The sequence below is a fragment of the Moschus berezovskii genome, chromosome X (assembly GCF_049115385.1).
Source record: "Moschus berezovskii isolate FMDL1 chromosome X, NW_MosBer_1.0, whole genome shotgun sequence".
NCBI lineage: Eukaryota > Metazoa > Chordata > Mammalia > Artiodactyla > Moschidae > Moschus > Moschus berezovskii.
Genome location: NC_142488.1, coordinates 130,098,224 through 130,116,766, shown reverse-complemented (window position 1 = coordinate 130,116,766; position 18,543 = coordinate 130,098,224). Strand labels below are relative to the sequence as shown.

At 40.0% G+C, this 18,543-nt stretch overlaps 1 protein-coding gene and 1 pseudogene across 7 annotated transcripts in view; one reads left to right on the top strand and one right to left on the bottom strand.

Annotated features, from left to right (window-relative positions):
• Window positions 1–18,543, top strand: part of ATP11C (ATPase phospholipid transporting 11C (ATP11C blood group)) — a 180,853-nt gene that overhangs the window by 39,552 nt on the left and 122,758 nt on the right. The window lies entirely within an intron of this gene.
• Window positions 5,461–5,572, bottom strand: LOC129535350 (U6atac minor spliceosomal RNA; annotated as a pseudogene).

The following is an 18,543-nucleotide window of genomic DNA, read 5'->3' as shown; positions in this document are numbered from 1 at the left end:
GTCTGCTTTCTCCTTGCTGAGTACCCTGATGCTCACTCACTGATCACCTACCTACCTATCTGGACCTCTGCTTGGTGCTGCCCACTCTCCTTTTCCAATCACACTCTCTTGCCTGCTTGCATTTCCTCCTCGAGCTTGCTTCTGAGTGCATCTCCAAGCACCTTCCCTCCAGTATGGAGGGATGATGGAGCCTGATCTACCATACTGCCTGCCTTTAGAAGCTTAATTATGACAACAGTGTTTTCCATTCTCTTTGTAAAAATTGATCAGCTTTTAGCTGCCTTGGTTGTTTTTTTCCCTGATATCATAAACCCACCCTTTGCCATTTTTATTGGATTACTTCTTTTGTCTTTCTTTAGAACAAATCTCATGTATCCCCATTTCAGCCACTTGTTACCTTCACAGGAAGTGGCCTCAAATCATAAAATCTTTGTGTTGGAAGAGACTTTCAGAGACACTAGTTCAACTTTCCATGTGATGGTAAAATAACACATCAGTTATCTTTTTGAAAGGTCTCAACTGGTTTCTTGGGCCCAAAACTATCGATTCATTCATTAATTTATTCAGTCAACACAGTTACTGAAGGTCTACTTTAAGCCAGGCATTGCAGGTGTGTGTGTGTCTGTGTTTGTCACCATTCCTGTCCTTAGGGAGCTGCTACTCTAGAGGGAATAGAGAAATAAATAATCATGATTGCTAACTAGAGACTTGTAGTGGGTGTGGGGGAGGGGTCATTTCTCCTGCATGACTGAAGGTTGGTTCTGGAGAGGCTCTTTCTGTTACTCCAGTTAACATCAGCTTTCTGGTCCACCACTTTTTCAGTTGCTCACTGAAGAGAGGAATCTCTTTTCTGCCTCTGTCTATCCTTGACTTGCCCTTGAGATCATCTTTCTAAATGCAAATCTTGGTTTGTTACTTCCTTGTTAATAGGCCCCCCATTGTCTCACCCAGGAACAGACATCTGATTCTTGGGCATAACTTGTAAAGCCTTCTGGTTCATGCCTACCTCTCCAGTCTCATACACACCATTTTTCATCAGGCTCTCAGTGCTCCCAAATTTTGTGCAGTTTCCTGGCTACATCATGCTTGCACTTCTCTCATATATGTTGTTCCTGCTACTTAGAATGACTGCCAGTCTATCTTCACCATAAACTCCAGGGCACTATAAAAGCCTGATTGAAAATGGTACACAGGGAGGAGTAAATCACAACTCCACCCTTTTCAATTAAGTTGTACTTTGACCTTTTGGCTGCTACTACACCTTATGCAATCCACCCCTGCTGCCCAAAGATTGTAAACTACTCTAGACCAAGCAGTTATCTCTGTCTTTAGCCTTAACAGAGACTGACCCAGAATGGGCAGTCAATAAATACTTGTTGGGTGAATGGATAAGTAAAGAAATGAGTACAAGTTTTCTGTGGTGTCTGTTTTCCACTTTAGGTCTCCCTTGGACCCCTGCGAGTGCTGCTTAAAAAGACTCCTAACACAATTTTGACTATAGCTCCCTGCCAACCTATGACCACGCTCACTGGCTTAGCCACAACCAAACACCTGCCTGCAGCTATCACCAAGTGCTTAGTTGCTCAGTTGTGTCCGACTCTTTGTAACCCCATTCTCTGTCCATGGAATTCTGCAGTCAAGAATACCGGAGTGGGTTGCCGTGTCCTCCTCCACAGGGTCTTCCCAGCCCAGGGATCTATCACCAAACAGCCTACCCAACAGGGAGAAAGACCCTTCAGGGGTGGGGGGAATGATGGACAACTCTTCACCTTCTGCCACCTGGCAGCCTCTGCTGCCAAGATAAGCTGTGTCTCTTCAAAACTCTAATCAAGAGAAAGAAATTGTACAAAATGAAAATGGCTTCATTCCTGTTTGATAAATCAGAACTTTGTAAAGTGAGGAGAATTAGTACTTGAGCAAGTTCCTGTCTTGTTAAGCAGTCCTTTGAAGAGTCATCTACAAACTCAAGCAATTGGTGAGGATAGTTAATGGCCATTTATCATTTTAAGTTGATGTGTTTCAAATAAGTAGCAAATGGAGTATTTTGTTCCTAAATTACACATTTAGCACCTTCCTACTGGAGCTCCCTTTGTACATAATTACATCAGTGAGCAGTGAAAGACACACAAAACTGTCATGAACTTTGTCCTCCTTATCTTCCTCTTCTTTAATTGTGGATCTTAAACTTTTAGTAAAAACCCAGCACTTTTAGTTCTATTAGATGTAGATTTCTGCCTGAAATAGTCAGCCATTTCTGAGATAATATTCAGTTCAGTTCAGTTCAGTCGCTCAATCGTGTCCGACTCTTTGCGACCCCATGAATCACAGCACGCCAGGCCTCCCTGTCCATCACCAACTCCCGGAGTTCACTCAAACTCATGTCCATCGAGTTGGTGATGCCATCCAGCCATCTCATTCTCTGTCGTCCCCGTCTCCTCCCACCCCCAATCCCTCCCAGCATCAGACTCTTTTCCAGTGAGTCAACTCGTTGCATGAGGTGGCCAAAGTATTGGATGGAGTTTCAGCTTTAGCATCAGTCCTTCCAATGAACACCCAGGACTGACCTCCTTTAGAATGGACTGGTTGGATCTCCTTGCAGTCCAAAGGACTCTCAAGAGTCTTCTCCAGCACCACAGTTCAAAAGCATCAGTTGTTCAGCAATCAGCTTTCTTCACAGTCCAACTCTCACATCCATACATGATACCTTTTTCTTTTAGTTTTATTGTGATATAACTTACATAAAGTAAGATTCACCCTTTTTAGGCATGTACAGGGCTTCCCTGGTGGCTCAGATGGTAAAGAATCCGCCTGCAATGCAGGAGACCTGGGTTCGATCCCTGGGTTGGGAAGCTCCCCTGGAGAAGAGAACGGCTACCCACTCCAATATTTTCGCCTGGAAAATTCCATGGACAGAGGAGCCTGGCAGGCTATAGTCCATGGGGTTGCAAAGAGTCGGACACAACTGAGCGACTTTCACTTTCAGGCATATACAAGTCTATGAAGTTTGACAAAATTATGTAGCTCATGGCCTCCACTGAAATCAAGATAATAGACTTTTCTGTCACCCAGAGTGTTCCCTCATGCTTCTTTGTAGTCACTCTCTTCTCTATATTGCCAACCTTGGCAACCACTGCTCTGATTTCTGTCACTATAGTTTTGTCATTTCCAGAACCTCATTTAAGTGAAATCAAAGTATGTAGTCTTTCGAGTCTGGTTTATTTTGCTTAGTATAATGCTTTTGAGAGTCATCCATGTCACTGAATTTATCAGTAGTTTTCTGCCTTCTATTACATTCTATATGAATGTACAACAGTCTGTTTATCCATTCCCCAGTTGATGGCCATTTGGATAGTTTGACGTTTGCAATGGTTATGAATAAAGTGGCTGTAAACATTTGTAGTTTAGCTTTTGTATAGACAAATATTTTTATTTCTTTTAGGTAAATACCAAAGAGTGGGATGGCTGGATCTTACGATGTGTGTTTAACTCTGTTTTTCAAAGTGGCTGTGCCATTTTTTTAAAATTCCAGTCTGTGGCTTGTCTTTTTATTTTTATTTCTTTTAAATTTTCTTGCTATTTAAAGAGCAAAATATTTAAGTTTTTATAAACTTCAGTTGATCACTCTTTTATGGTTCATGCTACTTCTGTCCTATATAAGAAATAGTTATCAGACCTAGGATCATGAAGATTTACTTCTATTCTAAACGTTTTGTAGCATTCAGTTTTATGTTTCAGTCTATGATCCATTTCAAGTTGTATGTATAGAGTGAAGTTTGGGTTGAGGTTCTTCTTTAAAAATCTTGATATGTCCCATTGTTCCACCATCATTTGTTGAAGGACAAAAAGCCTATCCTTTGTCTGTTGAATTAAGTTGACATCTTCATCAAAAATCAGTTGACTGTATATAAACATACCTCGTTTTTTTGTACATTGCTTTCTTGCACTTTGCAGATACTGTGTTTTTTACAAATTGAAGTTTTGTGGCAAGCCTGCATCAGGCAAATCTGTCAGCCCCATTTTTTTCCAGCAGCATTTGCTCCCTTCATGTCTCTGTGCCACATTTTGGTAATTTTCATAATATTTCAAACCCTCCACGAGCAAAAAGATTACAACTTGCTGAAGACTAAGTTGATGGTTAGTATTTTTTGCAATAAAAATAAAGTATTTTTATTTTTTTTATTTATTTTTCAAGGTATGTACATTTTTATTTTTTTAGACATAATGATATTGTACACTTAATAGACTACAGTATACTGTAAGTTTAACTCATATATGAACTGGGAAACCAAGAAATTTGTGTGACTCACTTAATTACAATATTTTCTTTTTTGCACTGGTCTGGAACCAAACCCACAGTATTCTCCAGGGTATGCCTATATATATATATGGATCAGTTTCTATTACATTGATCTATGTGTTTATCTTTTTACCAATATCACATTGTCTTGAATAGTGTACCTTTATAGTAAGTCTCAAAATCAGTTGTTTTGAATCCTTCAGCTGTTTCTTTTTCAAAATTGTCTTGGTTATCCTAGATTGTTTTCCATATAAAATTTTTAGAATTATCTTGTAAATTTCTCAAAAAGAAGTTGGCTTAGATTTTATTGAGCATTGACTTGAATGCTGAATTAGGGATGAATGGAATCTGTAAATTGATTTGGAGGAAAATTGCAGTATTGATGATATTGAGTCCTCTAATACATGAACACACTGTGTCTCTCCAGTTACTTATGTCTTTGCTTTCTCTAATCACTTTTTTTTGTCTGTTTTTGGTAATTTTCAACATATAAATCTTATAATACTTTGTTAGATTGGTTCCTGAGTATTGTGTATTTATTGCTTCTGTTGCAAATGGTGCTTATCCAAATTTCAGCCTCCCATTTGTTCATTAATGTATCTAAAATTACAGTTCATGTTTGGGTAGTGTTCTTAACGTTTTTCCATCCTTGGTAAAGTCACTTATTAGATCTACTAATTTTTTATGGATTGTTTTGGGTTTTCTACTTAGATAATTGTGTTTTCTGTGAATAAAGACAGTTTCATTTCTCCTCTCCAATTTTGTGTATCTTTATTTACTGGACCTTACTACATTAGCTAGGACTTCCATCTAGTAGGCTGTTGAATGGAAATGGTAAGAATGGGTTCCTTGCCTTGTTCCTGATCTTAGGGCGAAATCATTCAGTCTTTCACCATTAAGTATGAGCTGTAGGTTTTTTCATAAATGCTCTTTTTCAGACTGAGGAAGTTCCCTTCTATTTCTAGTTAAGTGTGTTTTTCTTTAAATTGTGAATGGCTGTCAAATATCACAGTTTTTTCTGCATCTATATAAATAAACATGGATTTTCTTCCTTAGACTGTTGATATTGTGAATGGCATTAAGTTAAGAATTATGAACCAACCTTGCATGTGTAGAACAAATCCAAAATGACTATAGTATATTATTTTCGTATACTTTATGGATAAAAATCATGGCTAGATGCTGCATAGTTGTTGGCAATTCCTGAACATATGAGTGTTATATAGGTTACTAGGACCACTTCCATCCTTGCTAACCTTACCTATGATACAATGCACGTAGAATGTTGTTTTTCATCTTTATTTGGTCTTTCAGCTATCAGAAGGGAGTGAGGGGAAAGGCAACAAATATAATGAGTGTCAATGTATTAATACTAGGCAATGTGTATGTTAATTTGATCTTAATTGGAAATTGAGATCCATCAAGCAATTCATACCACTGAAGTCTTGGAGCTGGTCGATGGCACACTCAGAACTTAAGTACAGGTTTGTTTGGTAAAAACCCATGATAAGCCCATGACATTTTAATACCTCTTCCTGGAAATGAGTGCCTGCATGTGGCAGGGGACGGTCAGGGCAGGGAACCAGGTACTGGGTGGAAGACTTGCAGGGAGGGTGGTTGAGGAGAGACTGATTGAGATTAGAAAAGGGAGAAATGTTCCACCACCTTTCATTGCCATCTAAAAACTTGGACTTTTTAGATACCTTGGTTTGCATCATATCTCTGTCATTTGTTTGATTTGTGGTACATTTGTATCTCTGAGACTCTTTTTTTTTTAATTATTTGAATTGTAGACTGTTAACCTGGGTTGTTATGAAGAATAAAGTGCCACGCACATAGAATGTGCTCAATATGATGATGTCCATTACTATCCTCATTACTGATTTCCTACCATTAAACACACCATATAACTTGAAATAATTTGGTTTTGGAAAGTGATTTATGTAGTTTAATTCTTTTGCCAGAATAGCCTAGAGTGAATCTTTTTTTTTTTTAAAAGAATATACTTGGTTTCCTCTACTTTTTACCCACACCCTAAGTCAAAACAGTAATCAAACTTTACTAAATCAGTTTGCAAGTTTGATTTAAAACCTCCTGCTGAATGCTCTGGGCTCTGAAAATGATTGCATGCATGTGTGTCTGTACATGTGATCTGGAAGTGGTTGTCTCGGCCCCAAGGACCGGAGAGACCACTATCATTTTACATGAGCAGCCAACCAATGATAACCAGCTTGAGTCACTTCGCTCATGCAGGTCTGACAGTTTCTGAGTCATCAAAACTCTCTTCTCTGACACAGACCACTTCAGGCTGTTTGGAGGTAATGATTCCTTTTTTTTGGTAAGGTTATTTTGGTTATCACAAGTAGAGCCCAAAAGCTTCTTCTGTGTTTCGTCAGTCAGGTTAGGAGGTAGCAGTGAGAAAAAGGCTGACTCTTGAGAAAGGACATCAGGCTGTCATCCAGCCCAGAACCTAAGGAGGGCTTTTGGATCTAGCATCACCAATCCAATAGCCTTTTGGGAATTGATTCTCATTATTCTTTGATTTGCTAGCAGTACAATTCCAACTGAAAATGCTGTTTGACAGACGAAAGGAAAGGAAAATCAATTGTATTTTGAGAATTTGGGGGATAATATCATACCATCCCTTGGTGTTATTGCAAATCAGGATTGGCAGTCAGTAGTCCTCTTTTTTTAAAAAACAACTTTATTGAGGTGTGATTGTCATACAGAGTGCTACTGCCCATATTTAACGTATACAATTTGATGGATTTAAACATATCCATACACCCTTGAAACTATCACCACAATCAGGATAATATACATATCCATCACCTTCAAGAAAGTCTCTTCCTGCCTTATGTTTATTTGTGTGTATGTATTAAGAACTCTTGAGATTTATCCTCTTAACAAATTTTTACGTGAAAATGAAGTGTTTTACATATTACTGTATTGTCATATTACATATTTATATGATGCATAGTATTTTACATTTTACATATTGTCAAAGCACCTGTGCCTTAACCACAACTTCTAATTTAATTTACACCTTAAGTACAGTAGGTCTTATTTCTATTTTATGATGAAAAAGTTGACCTAAGGGATATGTTTTCCCGAAGATCACCTTTGGATATAGCGCCAGTACCCAGAACCCAATTTTGAATTTTGTCCAGTGTTCTTTGCATAAGACCTCTGGGCCTTAAGCCTGATCTGGCTCTCTAAACTTTATTGACTTAGTAAACTGTTTGAAAACTAAATGTTTAATGACTACCTTTGTCCCCACAATTAGGATCAACAAATGTGACTGATGACAGCTTCAGAGAGAGTTCATGAAACAAGTAGTTTCATGGAAATAGTTTGGAGAAGACCTTCTGTGTTTCATATGTGTAACTTTCCCTTTCTAGACTGGTTAGAGACTTCCAGTGTCCAAGGAGGAATGTTCAAATGCTGGTCATTAAACTTTTGGGATGGTTTTAATTAAAATGTTGGGCAGTGAGGTAAGGGGCCTCCCTGGTGGCTCAGACCAAAAAGAATTTGCCTGCAGTGTGGGAAACCTGGGTTTGAACCCTAGGTTGGGAAGATCCCTGGGAGGAGGGCATGACAACCCACTCCAGTATTCTTGCCTGGAGAATCCCATGGACAGAGCAGCCTGGTGGGCTACAGTTCATAGGGTCGCAAAGAGTTGGACACAACTGAGTGACTAAGCTCAGTGAGGTGTGGCACAGCCTGGTAGATTTGGTGCAGCCTCTTGAGTTTGACTTTGTGTTAAATACTTTTCTAATCATTATAGGGACATAAAGATTAAGGTGAAACAAATCAAAGAGTAATATCCTACTCTTTATACCTGACAAGCCAACAAACAAGATGGGAACATAGGCATGATTCCATTTTGCTTCCTCCAATCCATTCGTTCTGCCAGCAGGAGAGTCTTTTGAAAGCACATGTCCTTTCCATGCTTAAAACTTTCTGATGGTTCCCTGTTTCTCAGAGACCCGAGTTCAAGCTTCCTAGCAGGACAGAAAAGGCCTTCTCTTATTTTTCCAGCTTCTCCCTCCATACCCACTCCTCTGGCCAGGATCCCAAATCTCAGTACCCTGGTGACCTAGGTTGGACTATGCATGAGGCAGGTGAGCTTTGTGTCCAGGCCCAGTTCTGTCCTCTGCATTCTCCCTCAGGTCTTGTTTCTCCACAGGTACCACTTAAGGGACACAGGTTTCTTCATTTGTAATAGGGGGATCAATAATCAGCACCTCCATCCTGGGTTTGCTATGAGGATTCAACCAGAATGCATTCTGAGGGCTTAGACTGCCTGGCATAGTGTATTTTATTATTATTATTATACAATAGAAGAAGCAAGGATGTGAGGGTAAAATCTTAATATTTTTAGGTGCTCGGAGCACACCTTGATTTTTCATGCCTCTCGGTGTTTACTCATGCTGAGCCCTCTGTCTAGAATGCTGTGTTAGTCTGAGTCTTCTTAGAAGGAGAAACTTAGGATGAAACAGGCAAGGATTTTATAACCAACCACCTGTGTGAGAGATGTGGCAGGATGAGGGAAGGGTGGGCATGCCCATGATGCCAGTCCATGATGCAAGTCTGACCCCTAGTGAAGAGGAGACAGAGTAGCTTGAGTGGAAGCTCTCTAGACTGCTGTACAGTTGAAGGGATGTTCAGAAAAGCCTTTGGGGAGTCCCAAAGTCCAAATGTCAGTACAGTCCTGCCCCTGTTGTGCTCAGTCATTGGTCAGGTGGCAACCCATTGGAAGTGGGCCTTTGGCACAAACATTAGGATGAATTTCTGAGGTAGCAGCTCAATTGTGCTCCCTGTCATTAGAGGCCTTCCTCTTAGCCTCTGTAAATGCCTTTCCTCTTGGGTTGAATTCCTCATGCCTGTATTTAAAGGACCAACTTTAAATGTTTTCTCTTCTAGGAAACTTTTCCTTGAAAGAAATTCTCAGCATGTCAGATGATGGGCCCACTGTATACAGTGATCATTCCCCAATCTCTGCCTTGTTAATTTCTGGTACACTTACTTGAACCCCTGCCATCTGAAAAACTAGTTGGTGCTCAGGGAATAATCTTTTGAAGCAATGAATGAGTTGGTAGGACTTGGACAAGCAGATTTAAGGAAGAAGATAGTTGAGGCAGTGTGAACTGCTTGAGCCAAGTCAAATAAGTATGTCTTGCCCCAAAACTGTCATTTTAGGGAAAGTATGCTGCTGCTGCTGCTGCTGCTAAGTCGCTTCAGTCATGTCCAACTCTGCGACCCCATAGACGGCAGCCCATCAGGCTCCACCATCCCTGGGATTCTCCAGGCAAGAACACTGGAGTGGGTTGCCATTTCCTTCTCCAATGCATAAAAGTGAAAAATGAAAAGTCGCTCAGTCGTGTCCGACTCTTAGCGACCCCATGGATTGCAGCCCAGCAGGCTCCTCCATCCATGGATTTTCCAGGCAAGAGTACTGGAGTGGGGTATATTACGATGCAAAACAGTGGGGGCAGGGTTTTTTTCCTGGCAGTTGAAAATGATTCATATTTGAGAACTTTGTTAAAAGCAATGTTTTGAGTATTTCCTGAGAGATTTTTTTTTCCTGAGAGGAAACAGAGTTGATGGAAATGGAATTTTATTGCTGCCAGGAAGAGTATGATAAAGATCAAATCTCTTACAACTGCTACCAGAATAGAAATTTCCATAGAGCAAAGAGATTTAAAAGACCCACCTAATGGCTCATAGGTATTTAGTGTTCAGTGCAGCTGAACTATAATTCCATAATGTAATTGGACCAATTTTGACAATCCAGTTTGTAACATATGAATTAGTGGAGACTCATTCATTTTGACATTTGCTGAAGCTGCCAAATGTTGGCCATATTTCTGATGAAAGGAAACAGGGAGCTGGCCAGGATCCCAAATCTCAGTATCACTACCAACCGCCTGCCTCTGCTACATGTTGCCAGAGGAGGTAGACATGCCAAGGATAAGGTCTCAAAAATCACTCTTTATCAGCAACGGGAGGTTTAGCTTCTAATCCCTATGTAAAGTTTTGCCCTGGTGACCTGGGTTGGACTATGCATAAGGCAGGCACTCCTTTGTGCCCAGGCCCAGTTCTGTCCTCTGCATTCTCCCTCATGTCTTGTTTCTCCACAGGTGCCACTTGAAAGGATGCACGTTTCTTTGTAAGAAAAGGATGAATATTGGCACCTACATCCTGGGCTCACTGTGAGGATCCCACCAAGTGGATATGCTGAGGGCTTGGACTGTGCCTGGCATAGAGTATTTGTTCAATAAATGGTAGCTAGGTTTTATTATTATTATAGAGTTAAAGGGTGATTTCCCTGGTGGCTTAGTCAGTAAAGAGTCTGCCTGCAATGTTGGAGACCTGGGTTCGATCCCTGGGTCCGGAAGATCCCCTGGAGAAGGGAATGGCAACCCACTCCAGTATTCTTGTCTGGAGAATCCCAATGGACAGAGGAGCCTGGTGGGCTACAGTATGAGGTCACAAAGAGTCGGGCATCACTTTCACTTTTTCATAGTTAAAGAAGCTAGGGTGTAAGGGTAAAAATCTTAATATTTCTAGGTGCATATTTTAGAAGTTGGTGAGGGCCTATTCTCTAGGGGCGTGGGCTTCTCTGGCCCATTCTGTAATTAATCTCTCACACAGTTGCTGGTATCCAACTCTTCTCAAGTAAGAACAGTTCATTTTGGCTTTTACGTAAGTAAAATCGCTTACTCCTCCACTGTGCTCTGACCTAGTAGGGAATACCTTTCTTCTCTTTCTCATTGGCCCATCTCTGTCACCTTCAAATTTCTATCATAATTCTTCTGTAGGTTACATATACCTAATATGCCCCAGACACGTGAATGTAATGTGGCTGCATGGTACAGTCCCCTCCTTTGACTTTTGTTGATCAGGTTGGGAAGCTCTTTGATCCAACAGCCATTGACTTACAGATCTTTTCTTCCCTTTTAGTAGAATAGTTCACTTGGGATATTAGCTATTTACTTCTGTCTTTCACTGCTCAGTCATTGATTTCACTAAAGAGCTTCTCCTTTATGTATGTTTATACACATCTCTTTTTTTTTTTCTTTTTTTGAATTATGAAAGTGTGATAACACATTTACAGGAAACTTGGAAAATACAGAGCAAAGTTACATATAGTTCCACTACATAGTACAGGTATTTTTTTAAGTAGATAAATTGATTTTTAGTTGGAGTTTCAATATCATCCTCAAAAATTAATAGAACAAATAGAAAGCTGGGCTTCCCAGGTGACGCTCGCTAGTGGTAAAGAAACTGCCTGCCGGTGCAAGAGACACAAAAGACATGGGTTTGATCCCTGGGTCAGGAAGATATCCTGGAGAGGGAAATGGCAACCCACTCTCAGTATTTCTTGCCTGGAAAATCCCATGGACAGAGGAATATGGTAGGTTACAGTCCATGGGGTTGCAGAGAGTCAGACACAACTGAGCACACACACGATACTACAGGGAAAGTATATTTAAAATCTCCATCCAGATAGATCGTAAGCCTTCCCTCCATCCAAAATAACCATTATCGTGACTTTTCAAGTAATTATTTTCTTACAGTTCTTAATCAAGCGGGTGCTTTTTAAAATTATCACTCTTGCCTATCCAGTTACCTCTATGTTGCAGCCTGGGTAAGGGTGCTGAGATTCCTTCACAGGTGTTCTCAGGCCTACCTTTCTAGTCTCCTTTCTCTAACCACTCTTCTTTGCCACAGTACCTGGTTTCTGGCCATACTGGGTTATTCACAGGCTCAGATGCCTCTAGGGTTTGCCAGATACCTCCAGGCATTTGCTCCTGCTTCCCTCTGTCTCTGGAGTTGCCTCTGTTCCCATTCTCTGATGAAGTCCTGCTGATATAGACCTGCTCAAGTGTGGCTTCTTCAGTGAAGCTGTCCTAGAGCTCTCTTCCCTGACAACCTGGGCAGAATGAATCTCTCCAAGCTATGTGCCCATTAGAGATTTTTTTTTTGGTGGGGGGACCTGAGGGGCTTGTGAGATCTTACTTCCCCGACCAGGGATCAAACCCATGCCCTGGGCAGTGAAAGTATGGAGTCCTAACCACTGAACTGCCAGGGAATTCCCTGAAGTATTTTATACATGCTTCCATTACTAATATTTACCATAGTATCTGGTTCCTAATGGATTGCTTAATACATAGTAGGTGCTCAATAAAAGTATGTTGAAAGTGTGAATCTATGCAGTCAATCTTTAAAGTTTTTTCAGGGTGTCACATTTTCTTCAGAATTGACACAAATCATATATTTGATCATATGATCAAGCTTGATGTGGAACCTTTCAGATGTTGTGAACATTAGCTGTGGTTGAAGTAAGTTTTTTGTTTTTTTTTTGCTGTATTAAGATAGCACTCTTGTATTTTAATTGTTTGAGTTGTCTTAAAATACTCAATTTGTGTCAGCCAAACAGGGACTGAAGTGAGCTTTAAAAAACTTAAAATTCAAATCCGTATCTATCTAGTCCTAATATCAATAGGAGTGATTTATTTTAATTCAGATTCTCTCAATTACATTTTATATAACTAGGATAGGACTAAGAAAAATTTGACAGTTATCAAGATTTTTTTTTTAATTGAGAAGTTTTATATTTGACTAAAACTTTTTTTAAGCTACAGAATGTATAAAAAAGTTTATATCCCTGATTCATTTACAGCCCTATTCCCCAGAGGTAACCACTGTTAAATTTCTTCTCTGGGTGTTAAATTGTTTTTGTGTCTATTGAAGCATATATACACTTGTGCACACACACATATGCTCATGCATTTATGCTCATGCACATATATCTTTATATATACAATTGGAATCATACAATATATCGTATTCTTTAAATGTTTTTTTACTTGATGTATGTTAGAGATAATTTCATATTGGTATATACTGAGCTACTCCTATATTTTGACAGTTGCACAATAGTCCATTGTTTGGATATTTCACAATTAATTTAAACAGTCCCTTCCTGATGGATATTTGGATTATTTAATTTTTAAATTTTTTTTACTCTTTTAAACAATGCTGTTAATAAACATCTTTCTATATTTTTATTTTCTCTTGTTTGTAAAACTGTTACGGACCAGAGTTCTTGGCCTTCCCTAATCAATAGAAATTGATCAGAGGCCAGACAAGAAATTCAGGCAAAACTTTATTGGGGCCCTGCTGCAGCAGCAGGGAGCCACAACAAACAACAGGTTCCCTGTTGCTTGCCCTCTCCCTGAGAGAGGGCTAGCTTGTGTCTTTATATGGGGTAAGGGTAGGGGTGTGTCTAGGGGTCAGACCAGAGGGGTGACTTAGGTGGTATTGTGTACAGACAGTGGGCACTCTCAGTACCCTGTTTTTGCTCCAGGCTCTTCAAAAGTGACAGTTGGATTTTTTTTTTTTGTCTCTTTGTATCTTTGGGGTCCAGAATTTGCCACAGGTGTGCATGCATGCAGTTACTTTTAGTCCCATACAGTTTCTGTGTGTTTTGTTGCTTGAGCAGTATGTACAGGTGCAAGTGTTGCAGCACTGCAGCAAAGGGTCCCAGGTCCCAGCCTGTCTCAGATCACACAAGTATTTTTTAAAATAATTTAATTAATTAATTAATTTATATTTGGCTGCACAGGCTTTTTTCTCTAGTTGCGGTAAGCTGGGCCTACTCTCTAGTTGTGGTGTGAGGGCTTCTCATAACAGTGGTTTCTCTTGTTGTGGAGCACAGGCTCTTGGGTGCACAGGCTTTAGTAGTTGTGGCTCCTGGGCTCTAGAGCACAGGCCCAATAGTTGTGGAGCATGGGCTTAGTTGCCCTGAGGCATGTAAGATCCTCCTGGACCAGGGATGGAACCAATGCCTCCTGCATTGGCAGGCAGGTTCTTTACCACTGAGCTACCAGTGAACCCCGGTGGGTGTGGAGGTAATACCTCATTGTAGTTTGATTTACACTCTCCAGTAATTAGGAATATTGAGTATCTTTTCAACATTTTGGGATATTAATAGGCATTTCTCCAAAGAATATATACTTCTGTCCAATAAGCACATGAAAAGGTGCTCAGTGTCTGCATTTCCATAACTTAGTGTGTTGTTGCTTGAAAGAATCAAATCTTTGTGAAATAAATGTGTGAATGGAATTAAAACAGATTTTTCAACAGTATTGTTCTATCCTTATATTAGTGTTTTGGATTTTTAATAAATATTAAATATTTTTTAATAAATATTAAATATTTTTAATAAATATTACAACAGCTTGTTTAAATTAGATATGTGAATATCTAAAGGAAAACCGTAAACATTTTAGACAAAAATGGGAACTTTGGTACTTCAACCTTTATTTGAGCAGTAAACCCATTTCAGTTTTTGAGGAATATTGTTATTATCATAAAATTTAAGGCTGGGCTTGGTCTAGTAGATCTGTCTCTGTTGACATCCTTTTTACCTCCTTGTTTCATTTTCATCAGTTTCAGAGTCTCCATCTTTTGCAGCCAGGAAGGAAATTGGTCTAGGCTTATGAAGACTGACATCTACATAGGGTTGGCATCTTAGTCACTTTCCCAAAATCTGATGCAGAAAGGCAGAAAACCACTCATTTTTGTATCTTGGAAAGTGAAACTGTATGTGTACTAAGCTCCATCTGGCAAAAGTAGTATTTAATATTTGTTCCTTTTCAGAAAATGGAGGCGTGGGTGGTGGTGATGGAAATTAACACTTACTGAGTTCCAACTATGTTAGGCACTATATATATGTTATCTTGTTTAATCCTCATAGGAATATAGTATGGCTCCACTGAGGCACATAGTAGTTTAATTGCCAAATACAACATACCTTGCTAGTAAACAACAGGGCTGGGGTTTTGATACAAGGTCTTCTTGACACCCCCCTGCCGCGCAATCTGTGTCAGTCACACACTTGGATAAGAAATCATACCATTATTGTTCATCTCAAATGTTGATAATTTGTTCTTTAGGGAAATTTTGGCTACTTTTCAAAATTGGCATAGTGTTAGAACAACCTTGGATTTCTTAAAGTTAAAAAACTTGTAGTATGATTCATAGGTAAGAAGTCCTGTATTTGAAGAGCAGATTAAATTTAATAGTTGTGAGACTATAGTTTAATATTTACATTACACATACACTGTGATTCATTTTTATGTATTATGAATTGGAAATTATTTTAGATATCCTTAACATGATTACATATGCTTCAGTTATTCTAAAATACTTTTTTGCTAATATTTTTTCTTAAAAAACACTTTGAGGAATGTTTTTTTCTTAAGGCTTCAGACTTTTTGGAAATGTTGGATTTTCCATTAATAAAATTTTTCTAGTTTCTTTTCTAAATCAGAAGCAGTATTTGTATGTAATGTCAGTTGTTTACATTTAATAGAGCATCTTAGTATTTGAGTGTGACTCAGGCTGCTGTGTGGCTCTGATGAGTGCTATTTTATATGCTTCTCAGGAATGATGCAAACAAATGCATTTTCCTACGTGGTAGACTTAATAGATAAAATCATTTTGGAATTAAAGTCCACAAGTAACAAAATTTCTCCCTGAACAATTCTCTGTGGCACAGTGTGTAATTGTATCAGACCCAACTCTACTACCAACAAAACTGTAATGTCAGTCCTATGTCCTATTTGTCTTCTCCTCCAGGGCGGTTCTGCTCTTATCAAAACAAATCAAAGTGCAGTGCGAATTGCTAGTCCTCAAGAATTATTATTTTCTGTGGTAACTGTTTAATTCAGACACGGATACTGCCAAAGTTGCTCCCCAAAGCATTAATGTGCCTAAGGCATTTTAAGAACTGGAGTATATTTCAGTATGATGCTGCTACTCTGGAAGAAGTGTATACATAGTGGTTTACTTTCCCAGTGTAAAGTTAGATTAGAGCTAACGTTTCTGATCTATAGAGATTTATAGATGATGTGTACTTGTATTCTGGCTCTGCTGCTTAACTGAAGGACTTCAAGTGGTTTAGTTTTGCTCTGTATCCTTCAGTTTCCTCCTCTCTAAAGTGGGGATGATAAAACCTACTTCATATCTCTGCTGTGAGGGTTATTAGCCAGGATTACATAATCTTGAACTTTACATTTATTTAAGATAGTATGGTATTGGGATTAAGGATGCAAGCTTGAAGGTCAGTCAGTACGCAAATCTTTTTAGCCACCTGACCTGGTGAAGTGAAGTGAAAGTCACTCAATCTGTGCTCTTAGATGCTCAGTTGTGTCCAGCTCTTTGCGACCCCATGGACTGTAGCCTGCCAGGTTCCTCTGTCCATGGGATTCTCAGGCAGTAATACTGGAGTGGGTTGCCATTTCCTTCTCCAGAGGATCTTCCTGATCCAGGGATCGAACCCAAGTCTCCTGCATTGCAGGCAGACTCTTTACTGGCTGAGCTACAAGGGAAGCCCGAGTAAAAGTGAAGTCGCTCAGTCATGTCCGACTCTGCAACCCCATGGACTGTAGCCTACCAGGCTCCTCCATCCATGGGATTTTCCAGGCAAGAGTACTGGAGTGGGTTGCCATTTCCTTCTCCAGGACATCTTCCTGACTAAGGGATTGAACCCGGGTCTCCCACATTGTAGGCAGGCGCTTTACCATCTGAGCCCCCAGGAAAGTCCACCTGACCTAGATTAAGTCATATAATCTTGTGGTTCAGTTTCCTCATCTGTAAAATGGGAAAACTAATAACTGCTTACTTCATCAGGTTGTTTTCAGAAGTAAATGACTTAATACATATGAAATGCTTTGAAAGATACCTGGCACGTGGTAAATCCTAAATAGTTTTTAACCATTAACAACAGCAACAATGATCTTGATTCTCATCTCCAGTTGTCAGCATGCAATGTCAGTGTTCATTTACTGTGCTCACTAAATAAACCAAAACCTCTTTTGGAGATTGGGCAGGTTCTTTTTAGCTTCTGAGCCTGACATAGTAGGCTGTTGTTGTTCAGTCGCTCAGTCATGTCCAACTCTTTGCAACCCCATGGACTGCAGCACACCAGGCTTCCCTATCCTTCACTATCTCCTGGAGTTTGTACAAACTCATGTCCATTGAGTCGATGATGCCATCCAACCATTTCATCCTGTTGCCCCCTTCCCCTGCCCTCAATCTTTCCCAGCATCAGCCTTTTCTAGTGAGTCGGCTCCTCACATTAGGTGGCCAAAGTATTGGAGCTTCATCTTTATCATCAGTCCTTGCAAAATATTTGTTGAATGAATAAATTAGTGAGTGAAAGAATACCTTTATGCTTCTCAGACCTACCTTGCCCCCTTCCACTTCCTTTGAAACTGTTCTCTTTCTCCCTGCCATGACCCACATGGTTTTTGCAGCTGAACTCACCATGTTGTTTAGAATAAAAGTTTGGAATACTTGGTCTAAAAACAGAACAATCTGGTTAAATCCGGGCTGTACTACTATCATAGTCTCATATTTTGCCTCCCCCACCCACCCCACCCCCCGCACCTACACTTAACTGTGAAGCAAAGGATTACATCTGCTTGCCAGTACCAAAGATAGAGTCTGGGGCATAGTAGGCGCTTGATTGATGATGTATGAATTGAACAAAGAGTCTTCGCAGCACCAAGAGATGAGTTCATACCTTTATCCCAGATGGAAACAAAGAGTTTTTCACACCAAGGAAAGTTATGACCAACCTAGATAGCATATTAAAAAGACATTACTTTGCCAACCAAGGTCCGTCTAGTCAAGGCTATGGTTTTTCCAGTGGTCATGTATGGATGGACTATAAATAAAGCTGAGCGCCAAAGAATTAATGCTTTTGAACTGTGGTGTTGGAGAAGGCTCTTGAGAGTCCCTTGGACTGCAAGGAGATCCAACCAGTCCATTCTAAAGGAGATCAATCCTGGGTGTTCATTGGAAGGACTGATGTTGAAGCTGAAGCTCCAATACTTTGGCCACCTCATGCGAAGAGTTGACTTATTGGAAAAGACTCTGATGCTGGGAGGGATTGGGGGCAGGAGGAGAAGGGGACGACAGAGAATGAGCTGGCTGGATGGCCTCACCGACTCGATGGACATGAGTTTGAGTGAACTCCGGGAGTTGGTGATGGACAGGGAGGCCTGCGTGCTGTGGCGCATGTGAAGAGTTGGACACGACTGAGCAACTGAACTGAACTGAACTGATGCTTTCAGGGTTATTAGGAGCTATGGGATCTGCCTCTGACATGTTTTGAAGGAACACATTTCGAACCTCAATTTAGGTGCGGTATGTATGAGAGGGAAGAG